The 17,390-nt window shown below is 44.4% G+C and overlaps 1 protein-coding gene across 3 annotated transcripts in view; it reads right to left on the bottom strand.

The window, feature by feature from the left end:
• rgs7bpa (regulator of G protein signaling 7 binding protein a) overlaps positions 1-17,390 on the bottom strand; it is a 61,707-nt gene that overhangs the window by 8,681 nt on the left and 35,636 nt on the right. The gene's annotated exons all lie outside the window — the stretch shown is intronic.

Here is a 17,390-nt window from a genome sequence, read left to right as displayed (position 1 = left end):
CATCTACACTAGTTTCACCTGCCCTTGCTTGGACCATACCTTCTAACCCTTTCCTACCCATGTGCCTGTCCAAATGTCTTTTAAATGGTGTTACAGTATATGCCTCAACTACCTCTTTGGGCAGCTCATTTCATATACCCACCATTCTCTGTGTGAAAAGGTCCCCCCCCCCCCAAACGTAAGTTCTCTGGTACATGATTTCCTTACTGTAGATTTCCTACTAACCAAATGTAGTGCTTGTTACTAGTTGATCTGCCTAATATGCGATTTATATTACCAAGAGCTTGCTTATGTAATTCAGTCTGAGTAGCTGCTAGTTACTGCAATGTCCTGCAGACTAATGCTGTAAGTAGACTTCAATAAATATGTGTTGTATCGTGACGTGTGTACGACTCGACTCATTACATGGTGTCAAGAAGTGAGTCTTACCTACTCCGTTCATGTTTGTCATTTTATGTGTCTGTTATCTCTATCATGGCAAACTCGTCTCGCCCTCTTAGTCCTCTAATCTTTGACTCTGACATTGCTGAACGCTGGCACCTTTTCGAGTGCGACTACATCATTACATTCGCATTGTTCATCGCAACGATCCTCCAGATATATGTGCTTCTGTGTTACTAAACCTGGCTGGTCCTGAGGCCGTTGTGTGGACCGTTGTACACCGTTTTACATTTGAACCTGCTGTTTTAGACGCAAACGGTCAGATCCAAGTGCCTGCAGAAACGATTGATGACCCTGCTGTCCTACTTGCAAAGTTTAGACAGTTGCGTGACCCCCCTTCGAACTCTATTATTGAACGTAACAAGTTTTTTGCTCATAAACAACCAGTTGGCAAGCCTGTAGAGTGCATTATCCGCGATTTGAAACACATGGCTACGCGCTGTCATTTTCGAGATTTATGCGATGAACTGATCTGCGACAAACTCGTTGGAGGTATGCTCAGTGACAAGGTGAGAGACGAATTACTTAGTAACACTGAACTGACTCTAAATCAAACTGAACACACCTGTCGGATTGCTGAGATAACGGTTTCTCACACTAAGTCTGTGATCTCTGGGCAGCACTCCCAGTATAGTGTTAACCTTACAGACACATCCTGTCATAACAAGCATCTGCAGCCTTCCCTTGCCTGGCAGCAGAGAAGGTCTGCTGCTTGATGTTCTAATTGTAGCTATTCTCAAGCTTCGGGTCGGGAGTTCTCTATTGCTTATGGTAAAATTTGCAATTTCTGCAAGAAATTCAAACACTTTGCAAAATGTTGCCTTACCCTTGCGACTCAATCCATCCCAAGGAAGAATTTGCACCTATTACAACATGAGCTTGCTGATAACGTAAGCCACTAGGTTGAGGAGCCATCCCCCGCACAGCTCTGTGCAAGTGAAGATAACAGTTCAGCCATCCACTCCCTTCTCCCTTCCTCAAACGAGCAACTGACCCTGAGGTAACCATGTTTGTGAATAACAAGCCTTTGATCGCTAAGGCGTACCAATTGGTACATGTTCCGGTAGGCGGCGCGACTCTGGTCAGCAGCGGCCTCTGCAGCCTGTCCGCGTTTTATTATTTTTTTGTCTGTGTTTTAATGTATTTTTTGTTATTTTATGTTGGGGTGTGTGTGTGGGGGGGTGGGAGGGGGGGGGAAACTTTTGAATCTCTCCCTGCACGGGAGACCCGACCTTTTCTCGTCGGGTTTCCGTTGTCGTTGGGGCCGCAATGAGGAGCGGCCTCCAACGGGAAGAAGCCGGGGACTCTGGTGCCGACTCACCGTTGCCGTCGCGGAGCTGGCCGAGACCGGAGCGGGTGGAGCGGTGGAGGAGCGCTGCTGCTGCTGCTGCCGCTGCTGCTGCTGCTGCCGATGCCGCTGCTGCTGCTGAGTCGGAGGCTGCTACTGCGGGTCTGCGGACGGCGGCACCGGGAGCCCGCGGATCCCTGGAGGGAGACCGCTTTTCGGGGCTCCTGCAACGGCGAATTCTCCCGCCCGTGTTGCGGGGTTGAAGAGCTCCTGGAGCGGGGCCTGACACCACTGCCCCGCGCGGCTGGAATGGCCGCGGGACTTTGCGAGCGCACGCCGGGGGCTCCAACATCAAGACCCGGTGTGCGACCTCGCACCACCCGGCGTGGCTTCAATGGCCGCGGGACAATCGCCATCGCCAGCCGGGGGCTTTGACTTTGACTCTGACATTGGGGGGGGGGGAGAGTGCAGTGGAGAGATAAGTTTTTTTGGCCTTCCATCACAGCTATGTGATGGATGTTTATGTAAAATGTAATTATGTTGTGTCTGGGGTCTATTTGTGTGTAATGTATGGCTGCAGAAACGGCATTTCGTTTGGACCTCCAGGGGTCCAAATGACAATTAAATTGACTCTTGACTCTTGACTCTTGACAAATAAATGTATCTTGTATGTTTGATACCGGAGGAAAATGTAATGTCATCATGTTATCTGAGATGTAAAAAATACATAATGCTGAATATGTTGAAAAGGCCTTGGCCACGCTATGGGCCTACGGTGGTGATGTTCTACATCTGCTTGGAGAAACTGATTTAAACTGCATCTTAGACTCACAGTCTCACACCCTGAAGTTTTATATCGTCAAGGGGATTTCTGAAACTCTGCTTGGTATCAATGCATGCCACAATCTAGGCCTGGTATACTTTGGCCATGCTGTCCATCAACTCTTTCTCAATAGGGGTCCCACTCAACAAATACTCTCTCAATATAGAGAACTGTTTAACGATGAGCTTAGCAAGTTGCCCCTCAAGTACAACATCGCCGTTGATCCCAAAGTCACTCCCATGGTTTGAACACCACATCGTGTTCCGCATGACATGCGCAACAGGGTACACAATGAGCTCAAGCGGACGGTCTCCCTGGGTGTCATTGCTGAAGTTACTGACCCACCTGACCTGGTTTCCACCATGGTGGTTGCAACAAAGAAAAACATGGAAGAAATCCATATCTGCATCAACCCCAGATATCTCAACACAGCTATCAAACGCCCCCACAACCCTATGCGAATGGTAGAAGAAGTTGCTGCTCAAATAGGCAACGCATCAGTGTTCTCCGGTCTGGATGCCAAAAGCTCGTTTTGGCAGATTCCGCTGGACCCAGACTCGTTCAACCTTACTACGTTTGGTACCCCCTTCGGCCGTACAAATTCCTGAGAATGCCCTTTGGCACCAACTCAGCCAGGGAAGTTTTTCAGCGCACGGTGAAACAACTGTTTGCGGGGTACCCATGCGCCATCATTGTTGATGGCATTCTCGTCTACGGGTGCAACTTGGCTGAGCATGATGCAAATCTGAAGAGAGTGTTGGACCGTGCCAAAGACATTCAGTTCAAACTCAATCCTCTGAAGTGCAAGTTTCAAGTCCCGGAAGTTACCTACGTCAGACATGTTTTCACAAGTCATGGTCTCAGACCAGACCCGTCATAAACTGCTGCTACAAACGAGATGCCGGTTCCTACTGACGTTATGAGTCTACAAAGGTTCCTTGGAATGGTCAATTACCTGGGGAAATTTATTCCCAACCTCAGTGACATATCTGCCCCCCTGCGGGAACTGACACACAAAGACACTGCATGGTCCTGGTATCCGCAGCACCAAAGAGCTTTTGATATCCTCAAGTTGCAGCTGGCCAGCACACCTACCCTCACCTATTTCGCTTAGGAGTTACCAGTAACACTCACATATGATGCGTCCCAGTACGGACTTGGCGCTACTTGCCTGCAGACCACTACCGATGGCGACTGCAAGCCTGTTGCATATGCCTCTCGCACATTAACTGATACTGAACAACATTATGCCCAGATTTAAAAAGAATTGCTTGCAGTGGTTTTCGCCTGCACGAAATCCAAAGACTTTAGTTTTGGGAAGTCTGTGACTATAGAAACAAACCACCAGCCACTGGTTACCATCTTGAATAAACCCATTCACACTGCTCCGGCTCGTCTGCAATGGATGATGATGCAGCTGCAGCACTTTGATTTCAATATTGTCTACAAAAAAGGCAAGGACATGCGCATAACTGACACGCTCTCAAAGGCCCCACGCAAAACCAGCGAAAAACAGCACTCTGAACAGGACCAGTTCTCAGTAATGAAGGTATCGTATGTTCCTACTGATTGCTTAAGCAGCCTGGCAGAGCACACGGCTGGTGACGAGACTTTACAATTGCTGTTTGCAGTCATCCGGCGTGGCTGGCCGGATAAACAACACAGCACCCTAGCTCGCGATCCACCCTTAATTCCTGGTTCGCGACAAACTGGTGTTACAGGATGGGATTATAGTCAAGGGCCACAAAGCAGTTGTCCCAGTCGTCCTCCGGGACAAGTACTTAGACGCCATCCACAGGGGCCACCCGGTGTGGAGGCAACCTTACAACGGGCACAGAGCGTGTTTTACTGGCCTGGTATGAGCAACTACATACATAACAAAATTGAAGTCTGCGCCATCTGCAAAAGCCTGACGCCACACCAACAGAAGCAGCCTTTACTGCTGCTCCCGGTTCCTCCTCTACCGTGGTCCACGTTAGCCACCAACATATTCGAATGGCATGGGAAACACTATCTGGTTCTTGTTGACTCTTATTCGGGCTGGTTTGACATTGATCTACTCCAAACCATCACATCTGAAGCAGTTATCCAGAAGTTGCAACACCACTTCTCCATGCACGGTTCCCCTGCACGCCTTCTATCCGACAACGGCACTCAGTTCACCAGCCAGCTTTTCAAAAACTTTGCACAACGATGGGACTTTCGACCTATCACCAGCAGCCCTGAGTTTCTGCAGTTTGAAGCGCAAAACCACTAATGGTCTGTTCTTATCTTGCTAAATCTGACGTCTACCTGGACCTGCTCAATGTAAGGAACATTGCCAGGGATCCCATACTGGGTTCCCCAGCCCAACGACTGATGTCTCGTCAAACCCGTGCTGCCCTGCCTGTTCCCCAGCAGCTTCTGCAGCCACAGGTCCGTTCTCCGCCCGCAGTCCAGAAACAACTACAATTCAAGTGTGATGCACAAAAATGTTTTTTCAACAAGTCCAGCAAACCACTTTAACCTCGCTCCAGTGGACAGGTTGTTCACCTCCAGACCAACAAGGGCTATGGCCATCTGGGTCACATCCACAGCCCTGCCAAAGAACCGCGCTCCTACCTGGTAAGTGCAGACGGGGGCATTTATAGATGCAACCGTCAACATCTCCTTCATGTGAACGAACTGCGTCCCGCGACTCCATATCCAGAGGTCTCGCGTTTTGTATACCCTCCCACTACCGGGCCGGCTGCTCCATTGCCAGAGACTGTGTCACCTGCGGCCTCTCCATGGCGTTCAGCGCCCAGCTCGCCTTCTTCACCACCTCTACCCGGCCGGTCTCTGGTGCCGTCCCCGGTCACATCCTCGGTCCCCGCCCCAATCACTTCACTGATGAAAGGAGGAGATGTGGATTCGTGCCGCACACGTGCCGGACGGGTCAGCAGGCCACCCATTAGATTTTGTGAAACCATCTATACTTCCCCATATGCGTTATTAACGTTTTGGCTACTGAAATGCTTAGCCAACATGTAGCCACGTATCTGATTTATTTTGTTTCTACAAGGTAAAAAGTAGATTGGTTATTGCCTACTAACCAATTGTAGTGTTTGTTAGTAGTTGCTCAGCCCAATATGCGATTTATATTACCAAGAGCTTGCTTATGTAATTCAGTCTGAGTAGCTGCAAGTTACTGTAATGTGCTGCAGACCAAAGCTGTAAGTGGACTTTAATAAATATGTGTTGTATCTTGACGTGTGTACGACTCGACTCATTACACCTACTCAGAGTAAAATACTCTGTACATTCACCCTATCTATTCCCCTCTTGATCATATACACCTCTATAAGGTCGCCTCTCATTCGCCTGTACTCCACAGAACATAGTCATAGCCAGTCCGACATATACCCTTAGCTCAGTCCCCCAATTCCTGGAAATACCTTGTAAATCTTTTCTGTACTCTTTCCACCTCAGCAACAACCTTCCTATAGCAGGGTGACCAAAACAGGAAAAAACAAGATACTGTACTCGATAAAAAAATTAAGATTGTAGAGTAGGAACATTAAGAAGGCTGCATATACGTTGGAGCACCAGAAATTGGTCCTTTTGATTTGAACAATTATATAATTGTGACATTGAACATAAATGGCAACATGACTATAACTTTACAAAAATGCATATTGTTGTGAAGAACTATTGTAACTTCCATAATCACATTCCACATATTGTTATCAGTGCCCAGGAATGGGTTTTATAGTCTTTTGGTGGATTAAATAAGCTGTGAATAGAGCTCACACAATCATTACTTGAAATTGGGTAAACGTGTGGTAGGCACGTTGCAATGTAGGTTTTGCTGAGAGAATCCTGCTCTGAAACAGGACCTGACATATTGTGAGCTGCGTGATGAGCTTGAAACTGCCAAACCTTTACAGCATTGAGTACTAGGAAGTGCCGGTACTTAAGCAATTTCCCCAAGGCAGCCATAAAACAAATGTCTGAAATGTTTTCACAGTGGTGATCGATTACACAGGTTTGAGGGTACACATTAATCTCCTGTGTGCTTGGATGTCCTCAATGCAATGATCTGTTTCAAGTCCCATACTCCCAAGCTATGGAAATGAGCAGGTTGATGAAAGGGTTAGCATGCAGCCATGACATGATTTGATCAAAGAGTCTATAAATGGTTATGGGAGCAATACTGAAGCAGTTTCCATTATCCTGAACATTCAAAGCTGAGACTAACAGATATTGTGTGTAAACTATCGATATCACAGTTGCAGACACCTAAACTGATGTCTCATTTCTGATTCCTTCAGAATCTGGTTCTTGTTTGGCTATGAGTGCCCAGTGATGGTGGTAAGTTGGACACAACACCTCAAATCTAAGTTGGCATGGGAGGGATATGCAGTATGCAAATTGTGATGTTGTTAGGTGTATGACTGAAAACATTGGTTTGATTGATTGATAGAGCACGGAAATAGGCTCTTCAGCCAACCAAGTCCATGCCAACCATCGATCACCCCGTTCACGATAGTTCTGTTTTATTCTACTTTTGGATTCACTACCTGCACATGAGTGTAGGTTAATTTACAGAAGCTAATCAACCTAACAACTGGCAGGTCTTTGAGATGTGGGGGGAAACCGGGCTTGGAGGAAACCAATGAATGGTAGGATCTTAAGGAGTATTGGGGTACAGAGGGACTTTGTAGTCCCTTTGATCCTTGAAGGTGTCAGCACAGGTAGAATAGAAAGCCATATGGAATACTTGCCTTCATTAGTCAGGGAACTCAACAGAGAAGTAAGAAGCAAGAAGTAAGAAGTAAGGAGGTTATGTTTCAACTTTATAAAATCTTGACCACCCTGGCTACAATTCTGCATACATTTCTGATCATCATATTACAGGAAGGATGTGATAGCACTGCAGAGGGTGAAGAGGAGACTCACCATGGTGTTGCCAAGAATGGAACAGTTCATTTAAGAGGAGAGAGTAGCAACATGTGATTATCCTGTAACAGAAGAGGTTCCAAGGGGACATGTCTGAGATGTATGAAATTATGTGAGGTATAGAGAAGGAAGATACTATCCCATTTCGATGTTAATAAAACTAAAGGATATAGATTTAGGGTAAACATAGAAACATAGAAATTAGGTGCAGGAGTAGGCCATTCGGCCCTTCGAGCCTGCACCGCCATTCAATATGATCATGGCTGATCATCCAACTCAGTATCCCGTACCTGCCTTCTCTCCATACCCTCTGATCCCCTTAGCCACAAGGGCCACATCTAACTCCCTCTTAAATATAGCCAATGCACTGGCCTCGACTACCCTCTGTGGCAGAGAGTTCCAGAGATTCACCACTCTCTGTGTGAAAAAAGTTCTTCTCATCTCGGTTTTAAAGGATTTCCCCCTTATCCTTAAGCTGTGACCCCTTGTTCAGGACTTCCCCAACATCGGGAGCAATCTTCCTGCATCTAGCCTGTCCAACCCCTTAAGAATTTTGTAAGTTTCTATAAGATCCCCTCTCAATCTCCTAAATTCTAGAGAGTATAAACCAAGTCTATCCAGTCTTTCTTCAAAAGACAGTCCTGACATCCCAGGAATCAGTCTGGTGAACCTTCTCTGCACTCCCTCTATGGCAATAATGTCCTTCCTCAGATTTGGAGACCAAAACTGTACGCAATACTCCAGGTGTGGTCTCACCAAGGCCCTGTACAACTGCAGTAGAACCTCCCTGCTCCTATACTCAAATCCTTTTGCTATCAAAGCTAACATACCATTCACTTTCTTTACTGCCTGTTGCACCTGCATGCCTACCTTCAATGACTGGTGTACCATGACACCCAGGTCTCGCTGCATCTCCCCCTTTCCCAATCGGCCACCATTTAGATAATAGTCTGCTTTCCTGTTTTTGCCAACAAAATGGATAACCTCACATTTATCCACATTAAACTGCATCTGCCAAACATTTGGCCACTCACCCAGCCTATCCAAGTCACCTTGCAGTCTCCTAGCATCCTCCTCACAGCTAACACTGCCCCCCAGCTTAGTGTCATCCGCAAACTTTGAGATATTGCCTTCAATTCCCTCATCCAGATCATTAATATATATTGTAAATAGCTGGGGTCCCAGCACTGAGCCTTGCGGTACCCCACCAGTCACTGCCTGCCATTGTGAAAAGCACCCGTTTACTCCTACTCTTTGCTTCCTGTTTGCCAGCCAGTTCTCTATCCACATCAATACTGAACCCCCAATGCCGTGTGCTTTAAGTTTGTATACTAATCTCTTATGTGGGACCTTGTCGAAAGCCTTCTGGAAGTCCAGATACGCCACATCCACTGGTTCTCCCCTATCCACGCTACTAGTTACATCCTCGAAAAATTCTATAAGATTCGTCAGACGTGATTTACCTTTTGTAAATCCATGCTGACTTTGTCCAATGATTTCACCACTTTCCAAATGTGCTGCTATCCCATCTTTAATAACTGACTCTAGCAGTTTCCCCACTACCGATGTTAGACTAACTGGTCTGTAATTCCCCGTTTTCTCTCTCCCTCCCTTCTTAAAAAGTGGGGTTACGTTTGCTACCCGCCAATCCTCAGGAACTACTCCAGAATCTAAAGAGTTTTGAAAGATTATTACTAATGCATGCACTATTTCTGGAGCTACTACCCTAAGTACTCTGGGATGCAGCCTATCTGACCCTGGGGATTTATCGGCCTTTAATCCATTCAATTTACCCAACACCACTTCCCGGCTAACCTGGATTTCACTCAATTCCTCCAACTCCTTTGACCCGCGGTCCCCTGCTATTTCCGGCAGATTATTTATGTCTTCCTTACTGAAGACGGAACCAAAGTAGTTATTCAATTGGTCCGCCATATCCTTGTTCCCCATGATCAACTCACCTGTTTCTGACTGCAAGGGACCTACATTTGTTTTAACTAATATCTTTCTTTTCACATATCTATAAAAACTTTTGCAGAAAAGAGGTAGGGATTTAGGATATACAATTTTGCTAGCCCTTGCTGTCTCCTCCCCTTCCTTAACCCTCGAGCTGTCTCCTCCCATCCCCCTGCCCTCAGGCTCCTCCTCCTTCCCTTTTTCATCCCTCCCCCCCCCCACCCCCTATCAGTCTGAAGAAGGGTTTCAGCCCTAAACGTCACCTATTTCCTTCGCTCCATCGGTGCTGCTGCACCCGCTGAGTTTCTCCAGCATTTTTGTGTACCTGGGATTTAGGATATGACCTTAGACAAAAGTGCTGGAGAAACTCAGCGGGTGCAGCAGCATCTATGGAGCGAAGGAAATAGGCAACGTTTCGGGCCTAAAACCTTTTTCAGACTGGTTCTTCAGCCCGAAACGTTGCCTATTTCCTTCGCTCCATAGATGCTGCTGCACCCGCTGAGTTTCTCCAGCACTTTTGTCTACCTTCGACTTTCCAGCATCTGCAGTTCCTTCTTAAATAGGATATGACCTTCTTCAATCAGAGAGATGCAAGTATCTGGGATGCACTGCCTGAGAGTGCTCGAAGTTGGGTCACTGAGTGCGCTTAAGAACTGTCTAGTTATAGAATTGTGTGGACCAAGTACTGGGAGATGGGACTAATATTTAAGTGTGCCCACTGGTTACTCTGGATGAGTTGGGCCAAATGTCCAGTTTCCATGTTGTATGTTTCTACAACTGTACCTTGCCGGAGATGCGATTATTTTCTGGATCGTGCCTCCGGTTGCTCTGTGGCCTAACATCTTGGAGCTGGAGGCCTCGCTCGGGACTGACTTTTGCTCCAACTGAGGCCTGCAGACTTTACCATCGAGAGCTCGCAGTCCCGGGAAAGACCGGGTCGGGATGCTCCAACGACGCAAAAGGTTCGACTAGACCCGATCCGGGGTGAGATCTCCCGGCGCGGGGGAGCTGAGATTCCCCTCCGATGCAGGAGCTGGATCACCCCGACGGTGAGGGCCCGACTACTGGCTACGAGAGTAAGATCGTCCCGTCAATGGAAGGCTCGAGGCCCCCCATCGCGGGAGGACAAAGGGAAGAGATTTATCTCTGTGATTTTCCTTTTCTGCCTGTCTTTCTCTTTCTTTCCATTTCTCCACATTTAACCTCAATCTCTGCTTCCTCATTTGCTCCCCCCCCCCCTCCTTCTTTCTTTCTTTCTTTCTATCTTAACCCCCATTCTGTCTCAACATGTCCTTGTCAGGATTGTGTAATGACCTTATCTGCCATTTACATGGAGGCATTTTTCAGATCATATCTATGTACATTTGAGCACTGAATTATGTGACAGAAATCTATACATAAATTTAAACGCAGCATGTCTGTGAAGTGAATGTGGAATTGTGTTGATGTTCACTGAGCTACTAAACCATACACATTATCCAACAGAGGAGATTTGAGTCCTGGGAAGCAATGTGGACTTGTGACTGTCCACATAATAAAAATAAACACATTTTTAGCTGAGGTGACTAATTGTTAATAGCAGCTTAAAAAGCATGAAATTAAAACCCCATTATTCATACAGCATAGAAATTGGCTGTTCGATCCAACTGGTCTACATCAGAATTTATACACACTACAACCCTATCTTACTCTTTTTCTTTTCCTTCATGTGTTTCTATCATTTTCCCTTAAATGCAACTTTCCTATCCAATTCAACCATTACTTTTGGAAATGGGTTCCATCTTCTAACAGTTCATTTATGTGAAGTGGACTAAAATACCCATCCTAAACCCTTCATTTTCCTTCACGAATCTCTTCAGAATCCACCTCCTGACCAAATTTTTGAACCCCATTTTTTGTGTCACCTTTGCACTACCTGGCATCTAAGTTCAGACGCAGTAAAATAACTACCAGTGCATGTAAAGTACTCCTCACAAATGTCTGGGGTCTAGTGTTTAAATGGGAGAGTCAATATTGAGGACCAGAAGCTACACCTGCCACCTATATATTGCTGCGCTTGGTGGCTTTCTCTTACCAACCGTAATGGAGCAATCTTTAAGGCATGATTCTATGAGCATGAATATGTCATGCTATTGCTTGGCCAGTGTCTGTTACCAAAAGTACAAATCTTAGCGATGTTACAAAACTTACCTTCAGCGACTCTGCAGTTCTGCCACTAGCCGTGTGCCCGACTTTGGTGCCTTTGAGGGGGGAGGGGGTTGGGCGGGATTAAAATGCTGTTTTTACTGCCTGTCGGCGGCGGACTTCCTCGGGCCGCTAGCTGCTGAAGAAAAATCGATCGGACTACCGTTCCCGATTTTTTTTTTGGTTTAATCATAAGACAATTTAATAATTAGATTAAAATAAAAAGCGACTACTAACGCCCTCAATGACTACAGCGTGACGGATCGCATGAACGGGATAAAACAAAGTATGTCGTGTATTTTACATATAAACTTGCTTCTTGGAATGGCTTTAATCAAATTTTACGTTGCGAAAATGTGAGTTGGGCCCCGTACGAACTGGCAGTGTTTTTCCTGCCGATATGGGGTTCAAACTCACCACAAATGCAACGTTCCAATCGATCGCGTTCTAGTAAAACCCACTCGCAAGATGATTTAAATGCTCTTTTTTTTTGGACATTCGTCATAAGAGCATCTAAATCAGCTATATTTTGTGTTATTGTCTACCCATAGTCAATATTTTTATACTAAATATCAGTTTTAGTCCCATGTATTGTGCAAAAAAAAAAGTGTTGATTATATTGAGTGGATGTTTCTAGATTAATTTATGGGAATTAAACATCAAATTCCTTCCATCTGGCTTATGAATTCACGACAGTGAGATTTAAAAATATTATGTTATATTGTGAATTCTTGTGTGAATGGGATTAGTTTGTTATTTGGATACTTAGGCTATTTAAAAAATATATCCTTTTCTTAAGAAATGGAATCTACAGGGCATTCTTAATGGGAAAGTAGTGGACAGAAAGCCATGTCATGCGTGGTTTGAAGAGCAAACATTTGTAGTTTACAAAGCCAAAATGGAAAAGTTGAGGAAAAACAAGGTGTACAGAGTTGCTTATTGGTTACAATCTGAGTAGTATGATGATGCTAATGATTATGATATGCCAATGTACCAGCTAGCAACTGATCTTCTCCATAAAGACTTAGTCCTTTGCTAGAAATTGTAATTTATTTATCTATCTGTTATGGGCTTACAGCAAATAATACAATAATATTAAAGTTCTTATCTTGAGAATATCACATTTTTGAATTTTCAAGACAGTCTGGGTGTTTATTACTATTTCCGTCACAACGGTCAATTTTGGAATTGACTACAATTAGGTAATTAACTAATTATATGCTTTAATTTCAGGACATCCAAGTAAGATGTTTTATATTTGTTTCAGAATGCTTCAATCTATAATAACTGAACATTTCATTCAGTTCTCTTAATTTTTAAGAAAGTTATGGGCTTTTGACTGTCCTTGATCACAGCTTTTGTGTTAAGTCAATGCAAAAGCAATAGGGAACAAGATGCTAATTTCCGAGTATGAAAATGGCCATAACTTTTTTAATACTGAAGATATGAAAGTGAATTAGGTGTCAAATCAAACTTATTTTTAAGCTTTATCTGATGGGATAAATTGCAGACTTGATTTTTAAAATCTCAAAATTTTGTAACATTGCTACAAATCTTATATGTCCATGGAGAGTAATTGTAATCCCAAAAAGTTCCCTGCGATCCATTTATAGCTCCAATCCAAGATGACTATGAGTTTTCGAATTCTAGGTAAACCATACCCCTCTTGTCTTCTCCTCCAAGAAACTCATCTGTCACCTAGTTTTCTTCTCCCTTTGTTTATTATCTTCTCCCTTTGTTTAATTATCTTTCCTTCTTCATCCATCTGGATCCATTTACAAATCTACTCCTCTCTATTTGGTTATACTTTTCACCCACTGGCCTCTGTCCTATTCCATTCTCTCCTCCTGGTTCCACCTACCCCACACCCTCCATAACACTGCTCTACACTGGCAAGATTTCCTCTTCCTTCTAAGTCCTAATGCAGAACTAGACGCAAAATTCTGGTGCACACATTTTCCCTCCATAGTTGCTCCTTGACCAAAAGGTTTTTTCCAGAATTCTTTCTTTCCATTTTCTAGTATCTGTAGTCCCTTTCATCTGCATTCATTTATTTCTACCCTACCTGTTTTATCTTTGAAATAACTATTATCAACATCATAGTGCAAGTTGTCTTATTAGTGGGTTGCTATACGTGATGCCCAGGTTCTTTGGGGCATTGCGGTTCAGTTCAAGCATTGCCAACAACTTTTAAGCATTAGATTTGCAAGATCAGAATGCCACAAATCAGATTTTGACCCTAGTTACAATAGACAATAGGTGCAGGAGTAGGCCATATGGCCCTTCAAGCCAGCACCGCCATTCAATGTGAGCATAGCTGATCATCCACAATCAGTACCCCATTCCTGCCTTCTCCCCATATCCCCTGACTCCGTTATCTTCAAGAGCCCTATGTAGCTCTCTCTTGAAAGTATCCAGAGAATCAGCCTCCACCACCCTCTGAGGCAGAGAATTCCACACTCAAAACTCTCTGTGTGAAAATGTGTTTCCTCATCTCTGTTCTAAATGACTTACCCCTTATTCTTAAACTGTGGCCCCTGGTTCTGGACTCCCCCAACATCGGGAACATGTTTCCTGGCTCTAGCGTGTCCAAATCCTTAATAATCTCATATGTTTCAATGTTTCATATGTTCCAACTTGACACCATTCAGATAATAATCTGCCATCCTGTTCTTGCCACCAAAGTGGATAAACTCACATTTAACCACATTAAACTGCACCTGCTATGCATCTGCCCACTTACCCAACCTGTCCAAGTCATCCTGCTTCCTCATAGCATCCTCCTCACAGTTCACACTGCCACCCAGCTTTGTGTCATCTGCAAATTTGCCAATGTTACTTTTATTCCCTTCATCTAAATCATTGATGTATATTGTAAATAGCTGCGGTCCCAGCACCGAGCATTGCGGTACCCCACTAGTCACAGCCTGCAATTCTGAAAGGGACCCCTTAATCCCTATTCTGTTTCCTGTCTGCCAACTGATTTTCTATCCATATTAATACCCTACCCCCAATACAATGTGCTCTAATTTTGCCCACTAATCTCCTATGTGGGGCCTTCGTACATCATCTTTTCTAGTTACCAGAGATATCTTTAAGGGCCTATCCCACTTTCATGACCTAATTCACAACCTTTTTTACTCGTGGACATTTTTCATCAGGCTAGAAAAACGCCCTGACCTACTTGATGCCACGAGTACCTGCGACTAGCATCACGACCTCTTATGACCTTGTGACGACCATGCTGCGAGTATGTCAAGGGCAAACTCAGCAGAGATCGTGAATTAGGTCATGAAAATGGGACAGGAACTTTAGCAATCTAGTTTGTATCCAGGTTTTCTGGTGGAGATTGTTGTCTATTATAACAACCCCAAGTCAGTATTTTGAAGTGGCAATCATTTCTTGCCAGGGTTTTCTATTGACAAGGTTGCATCTGAGATAACAGAGCAGGCTGGTGATTATAAAGACAGACTTATTAGAATTGTCAGGCTGTGGAAATAGGTAAATTGAAACACAAATATGTCCTCAAGGGATCTCTGCACCAGTTTAATCTAGTGAGCAATCAATGTGACAATATAATTCTAAATCCACCCTCAGTATCAAAGGCAAAGAAATTCATGATCATTGATGGATTCAGTAAATTTAACTAGGACAAAGATCCCTGTTTGAGCATTACTTCTTTGCATGGCATTGTGTGAGTGATACCTTCACCTTCTTTGTCTGTGTGCCTCTGATGCTGCTGCAAGCAAGATTCCCATTGTACATGTACATCATATCATCATTCTTGTGCATATGACAATAAACTTGAATTAACTTCCAAAGATGAACACAATGCTGGAATAACACAGCATCTATTGAGAGTAGGAATGTGCAATGTTTTGTGTCGAGGCCCTTATGAGTTACTCCTGTATTTTGTGTCTATCTTCGGTTTAAACCAGCATCTGCAGCTCCTTCCGACACATTTTGACGACTTCCTATGGGTTGCGGTTAGGAGTGAGAAATATTTCACAAGGTCCTGTTCCCCATCCCTCAGCTGGTTCTTGCCATGTGCCTCTGACTATACCTGAATTCAATAGCAGCATGTTCCTAGTCCGTTGGATTGTGCATTTTTCCATTTGACTCATTTCGTATTTTCAAAGCTGAAATTTTTAGACTACAGGGAACCTGTAAGTTCTGAAGATCAAGAAATACAATTGAGTTGAAACAAACAATGAAAGTGGAATGGAATGCCAGAGCAAGAGTCAGAGGTGAACGACCTCCTACTGTTTTTATTTCTTATGTTCTTATAAATATTGCCCAGAAATTTCCAATGGTAGCTTTATAAAAGCAGTTTTATTTTATATTTAGGTTTTACATTTAACTTTAACAAGAGGAATGTTTTATAAGACAACTGAGCCACCATAAAAATGATAAGAACTCAAATATAAATATAAAATGTAAGACTTCCAGGAAAAGATTGGCTAACTAAGGGTCTCGAACCAAAATGTCACCCATTCCTTCTCTCCAGAGATGCTACCTGTCCCGCTGAGTTACTCCAGCTTTTTGTGTCTATCTTTGGTTTAAACCAGCATCTCCAGTTCCTTCTTACATATTTGATTACATTGCTTGGTGGAAGACCATGTCACTAATCAACATTTAGCTTCTGGTGACGGGATGGTGGTGGAGGCAGGTATGATAATAGCATTTTAGAAGCTTGAAGATGGGCATGTGGATAGGTAGGGAATGGAGGGATATGGATCAGGTGTAGGTAGAGGAGATTCATTTAGCTTGACATCATGTAAAGCATAGACATTGTATGCCAAATGGCCTGTTCCTGTGCTGTACTGTTTGATGCTCTATAGAAACATAGAACATAGAAAATTAGGTGCAGGAGTAGGCCATTCGGCCCTTCGAGTCAGCACCGGCATTCAAAATGATCATGGCTGATCATCTAAAATCAGTACCCCGTTCCTGCTTTTTCCCCATATCCCCTGATTCCCTCAGTCCTAAGAGCCAAATCTAACTCTCTCTTGAAAACATCCAGTGACGTGGCTTCCATTGCACCCGGCTGCGTCACCAGGATCTGTGCGGACTCGTTGGCAGAAGTATTCACAGCCAGCTCATAACTCCATTCTGTGATCCCACCTGCTTCAGAATGACCATTATTATCCCGGTGCCAAAGAAAGGTAAGGTGGCTTGACTACCATCCAGTAGGTCTGACAACCACCATCATGAAGTGCTTCGGGAGATTGGTGATGGTGCACAGTAACTCCAGCCTCACAGCCGGCCTTGATCCACTTCAGTTTGCTTTCCATGGGATGCGATGTTATCACCCTGGCCCTAAACTCATGCCTGAGACACCAAGACAGCAAGTACTCCAATGATAGACTCGTAATTATCAAATATACCTCTGGCTTCAACACAATAATCCCATCCTAACTCATCTCCAAATTTCGGGACCTAGGAATCAGTATTCACCTCACTGGATCCTCGGTTTTCTGACCTATAGATCACAATCAGTGAAGATAGATGACAACAACTCCTCTACAATAACTCTCAACACTGGTGCCCTGCAAGGTTGCATTTTTAGTCTCCTACTATACCCCCTTTATACTCACTACATTGTGGCCAAATTAGGCTCTAACTCCATCTACACGTTTGCAGATGATGCCACTGTGATGGGCCAAACCACAAACAATAATGAGGCAGAGTACAGGGAGGAGATAGAGAACTCAGTGATATGATGTCAGGACAAAAACCTCTCCCCCCAATGTCAGCAAGATAACATTTGTTATCAAC

The sequence above is a fragment of the Leucoraja erinacea genome, chromosome 1 (assembly GCF_028641065.1).
Source record: "Leucoraja erinacea ecotype New England chromosome 1, Leri_hhj_1, whole genome shotgun sequence".
Taxonomy (NCBI): Eukaryota; Metazoa; Chordata; class Chondrichthyes; order Rajiformes; family Rajidae; genus Leucoraja; species Leucoraja erinaceus.
The sequence above is the reverse complement of the archived record's forward strand: the minus strand, read 5'-3'. Positions and strand labels throughout refer to the sequence as shown.